This window comes from Cebus imitator, unplaced genomic scaffold (assembly GCF_001604975.1).
Source record: "Cebus imitator isolate Cc_AM_T3 unplaced genomic scaffold, Cebus_imitator-1.0 Scaffold343, whole genome shotgun sequence".
Classification (NCBI taxonomy): domain Eukaryota; kingdom Metazoa; phylum Chordata; class Mammalia; order Primates; family Cebidae; genus Cebus; species Cebus imitator.
The window spans coordinates 296,760-301,996 of NW_016107658.1; the positions used below are offsets into that span (position 1 = coordinate 296,760).

The 5,237-nt window shown below is 39.2% G+C and overlaps 1 long non-coding RNA gene and 1 pseudogene across 1 annotated transcript in view; both read right to left on the reverse strand.

The window, feature by feature from the left end:
• Positions 1-806: 806 nt before the first annotated feature.
• LOC108287434 lies at positions 807-2,162 on the reverse strand (annotated as a pseudogene).
• Positions 2,163-3,055: 893 nt separating this feature from the next.
• Positions 3,056-5,237, reverse strand: part of LOC108287435 — a 6,610-nt gene continuing 4,428 nt past the window's right edge. Inside the window, exon 4 of the long non-coding RNA XR_001818333.2 lies at positions 3,056-3,261. This is a non-coding gene — a long non-coding RNA (uncharacterized LOC108287435). The remainder of the gene's footprint in view (positions 3,262-5,237) is intronic.

The window sequence follows — 5,237 nt, forward strand, 5'->3', positions numbered from 1 at the left end:
GGAGTACAGTGGCGCAATTTTGACTCACTGCAACGTCCGCCCCCTGTGTTCAAGTGATTATCATGCCTCAACCCCGAGTAGCTGGAACTACAGGTGCGTGCCACCACATTCAGCTAATTTTTGTATTTTTAGCAGAGATGGGGTTTTGCCATGTTGGCCAGGCTGGCCTCAAACTCTTGACCTCAAGCAGTCCACCTGCCTCGGCCTCCCAAAGTGCTGGGATTACAGGCATGAGCCACCATGCTCAGCCTGCAGTAAAATTGTTGTGTCTTTTTTTTTCGTGGTTGGCTTTGGCCAAACTTTTTATTTAGTATTCTGTAGTTGTTTAACACATACTTAAATGGTCTTATTGGGCAAGGGGAAAGGGAAGGTTCTTGCAGATTCCCAAGGAAATATCAGAAAGGCAAAATGGCCAGCATTATCCATTTGCTTTTTTAGGTTTACTAGGTGAATATTTCCTTACATAGGTATCTGATTTCAGGTTTTTCATACTGAGAACATGGAGGCTTTAGTTGGACGACACCCTGAAATCTTATGAGTAGCATACTCCAAACTTTAATAGCTAGTTTGTTTGTATAGGCAGAATGATTCATCTCTCCATTTCAGGTGACTAGATGTTTTGTGGAAGATCTTAGAATTGCTTGCCTCACTTACTGGGAAAAATCATATAGGAAATGGTCTTTAGGGACACTTTTACTTGGAAAGTTGCAACACGAGTACAACAAGTCTTAACACATTTAACATTTACTTATTGAAAAGCAATGTCATAAAGTCAAATAAAATTAAACATATTTTGCTTTTTTCCTCACAAGAACATAAAAATTATGGAGGGGAACTTAACAGGGAATTTTAAAAAGGTAACACAATTTTTCCTTTTAGTAGTCCTTGGGTAGTTATGACAGAATAGTTTCCACTTTTTGTTTGTTTCTTTGAGCTGGCATTTTGGTCCAAAGTTTTGTTTGTTTCTAGTATCTGCTTCTGCCTCCCCTTCTATCAGATCGGCTTCCTCCACTGCCACCACCTCTTGGTGCTCCTCAGCATGAACTGCTGTAGGAATCACATGGAGGAGGGTACCCCCTTTCCATAGAAGGGGGAAGCCCTCTTTCTTGTCTGCCAACCCGATCACGACCACTTGAGTAGAGATCACTTTGGCTACTTGAGTAATTGCCTTGACTTCCACCATATCCATCACGTGAGCTGCTGTAAACATCGTAGTGATTGCTTCCACCATAAGATGGCGGGGGCCCTCGTGTAGGTGGAGCACTGTGTGAGTTACCATAACTCTCATATGAATCTCTGTAGGAATCTGCACTTGATGATCTGAATAATCACGGTGACGACCATATCCATCTCTACAGCCCATCTCTATCCATCTCTATAGCCCATCTCTATATCCATCTCTATCCATCGCTATAGCCTCTTGATGGATAGTCATCACGTGAACTGGAATGACCATAATCACGGTAAGTATAATCTCGTGGTGGTGGTACATAATCTCTTGTATTATGAGAACTTGGGTAATCTGCTGGAATAGCTGCCTTTAGTAGAATACCCATCATCTCTTGGGGGCAAATAAACATCTCTACGAGAGGGCGGTGGCTCTCTTCGAGGTAGACCTCCGTAACTATCTCTTCCATGTGATACAGGAGCTCTTCCTCCCATTCCACTGCTGCTGCCAACTGGTCCTGAAGGTGCAGATCTCTTAGGAGGAGGACCCCCACTTCTTGGTGGTAGTCCTCTTTTTACTGGGAGTGGTCCCCTAGAAGAATTCATGTTAAAATTCATGGAATATCCACCATCATCCATGTGTCCTCCCCAGGAGGGTGGTCGCCTGGTTCCTCCACTTCCTCCTCTTCCATCTCTAAGACCTCTTGGAGGTAGAGGCGGCCCATGTCTACTACTTTCAAATGATGGTTTGGTGGCTTGTTCCACTTTGATGGCTTTTCCATCTAATGACTTTCCATTCATGATTCTGGCTGCATCCTTAGCATCTTCTGGGCTTTCAAAGGTGACAAAAGCAAATCTTCTTGATTTGTTGGTTTCAAGGTCTTTCATCAAGAGTACTTCCACTATTCGTCCATATTTGCCAAATACTGCTTCAAGAGCTTTTTCATATTAAGCCCACCAATGAAGAGCTTTCCTGGGTGATCTGCTTCAACCTTTTTTTTTTTTTTTTTTTGCCGGTGAGTCAGGGGGTTTTTTTGCTGGTGAGACAATGTGTTCAAGCTCCAATGAGCTCACCGAGAGGGGCTTCCTAGGAGCTAAGTACCAGTGGCGGCTGCCGGGTCCAAGGACCGAACCACGAAGCCACTAGCACTACTATGCAACGAGGGTGAACAGAATAGCAAACTTTATACTGCCCGGGAACGAGGCTGAAGGCAAATATTTATGTCTTTATTGGTCTATTCAAGTTTTCTACTTCTTGAGCCAGTTTTAATTACTTGTATTTTCTTTTTTTTTCCCCCCCTTTTTTAATTATAATTTAAGTTCTGGGGTAAGGGATGTGCAGATAGTGCAGGATTGTTACATAGGTATACACATGCCTTGGTGGTTTGCTGCATCCATCCCCTCGTCACCTACATTAGGTGTTTCTCCTAATGTTATCCCTCCTCAATCCCCTAATCCCCTGCTATCCCTCCCCTAGCTCCTCACCCCGCAACAGGCTCCAGTGTGTAATGTTCCCCTCCCTGTGTCCATGTATTTTTTTTTTTTTTTTATTATTAATGTGCAGGATGATTATATGAAGCAGCCTATCATTAACCTATCTTTAAGCCTCAACTTCTTAGATTATGCTTTTGTAGAGGGAGATGAGAAAAGCTTTATTAGCACAAAGGAAGTCTGGGCAATGTCGTGACACCCTGTCTCCACAAAAAAGTCCAATTTGCCGGGTGTGGTGGCGTGCATCTGTGGCCCCAGCTACTCAGGAGACTGAGGTGGGAGGATCACTTGAGCTCAGGAGGTCAAGGCTGTAGTGAACTATGATTGCACCACTGTACTCCAGCCTGGGTGACAGAGCGAGACCTTGTCTACAAACACACACACAGAAGAGGCTGCCAGAGCTGGGATGGAGTCCACCATTACCTTGGCCCCCTTACATACATACATACACACACACACACACACACACACACACACACGCGCACACGCATGAAAGAGGCTTCTAGAGCTGGGAGGGAGTCCTCCAATACCTTGGCCCCCTGCCCCCTGCTTGCAGGGCTCTGATCACTGCAGGAAGTTGGAGCTGTGTAGTGCGAGGTCCCACTTATGAGTGAGAACATACAGCATTTGGTTTTCCGTTCTTGTGTCAGTTTGCTGAGAATGATGGTTTCCAACTTCATCCATGTCCCTGCATGAACTCATCCTTTTTCATGGCTGCATAGTATTCCATAGTGTATATGTACCACATTTTCTTTATCCAGTCTATCATTGATGGGCATTTGGGTTGGTGCCAAGTTTTTACTATTGTAAACAGTGCCACAATGAACATATGTGTGTTTGTGTACTTATATTTTCTTAATATATGATCCATTTTGTCTGGAATTTCACTTTGAGTGTTATAAAATTCTGACTTGTATTTTATTATATTTTTCCTATTGTCTTCTATATCTGTAATTACAATTCCCAATGCTGTTTATTGTCTCTTCTTTTTTCTTTGATCAGAATTGACAATTTTTTTCCTCAGATAACTTCAGTTTATCTGAGTTATACAATTGATTAATATAATCAATTGTATTGTGATATTTTTCTTCTTGTCTTGTTTTCTCTCTTTTTTCTTACCTTTAGTTTTCCATCCTTCTATTTCCTTAAGATTCAGTTTACTGTTCTTTTTCTATATTCTTGAGTTAAATGTCTAGTTCATTTAATTTAAATCTTCCTTATTATCAAATATATATGTAAACGTAAATGACCCTCTTAATAACTCTATCCCAGGTTGTACATCTGGTGGTTTTATTTCCATTCTCATCTACATAATTTGAAGTCATGATTTTTATTTCCTCTTTAACCCAAGAGTCATTTAGAAGAGTCTTTTTTAAATTTTTGGATTAGGTGTAGGGATTGTATTAATGTCTAATTTTATTTCATTATATTGTGTCATCTTCTCTTCAAGGTCTTCTTTAATTGTGCAATTTAAAATATCCCTGCAGCTTCTTTGGCATCATTGAGTTTGACTTTCTTTCTTTTTTAAAATTTTTTTTATTTTCAATTTTGTGGGTACATGATAAATGCATATGTTTATGGGGTACGTGAAATGTTTTGATACAGGTATGTGGTGTGAAATCATTACAGGACTTACTACTTGTTCATTTACTTATGTGTTATTTGATTCCTCTCTTTAGGATGTAAGCTCCTTGGGAACTGAGACATCGCTTCTTATTTGCTACCACATCTCCAGTACCTGAAACAAACAGGGCCTGGGACATTATTCAATAAATATTTGCTAAATAAATAAATTATGAATAATAAACGTGAACCCCTATGATTATTCTTTCTGCTTTTTAAAAAATAAATTGGTGGGATTTAACAGTTGAATAAGTAAGCATGTTCTAATACCTGAGCATTTCTTAAAATCAAGTGCATTTGAAAAGAATGTTATTTTGTGTTGTGTACGAAGTTGTTTATATTAGAGAGATTAGTTAAAGCTCATCGAGTGTGGAATTTAAATCCTCTATCTTTTTGCTAATCTGTGGATTATTGAAAAAGATGTGCTAAGCCTCTCAACTATGATTGTAGATGTAACAATTTTTCCTTATATTTATATCATATTTTACATTATGTATTTTGAAGCTATAGTTAATTACATAAAAGATTGTAAGAGTTATATTTTCTAGGTAATATAACCATTTAATAATAAATGTCCCTCTGTATCCCTTTTAGTCCTTTCTGTCTGAAATTCTACTCTGTCTTATATTGATAATGCAATTTCTGCTTTCTTTTTATTAGAAAACTGGTTTATCTTTTTCCATCATCTTATTTAATACAGTATAGAGGTGAATTTTTATTTTTAACACAATCTGAGAGTCACTGTCTCTTTTTAAGTGAATGCAACCAATTCACATTGTTATTACAATATATTTGGATTTATTTCTGTCTGCCATTTATTTTTGCATTATCTGTTTACCATGCTTTTCTGTTCCTTTTTCCCCCCTACTTTGTGTTGGATCAATTTATTTTACCTATAGTGGTTTGGAAGTTATGCATTCCATTTTATTTCCCCCCCACACCCGAACCTTTGTCAG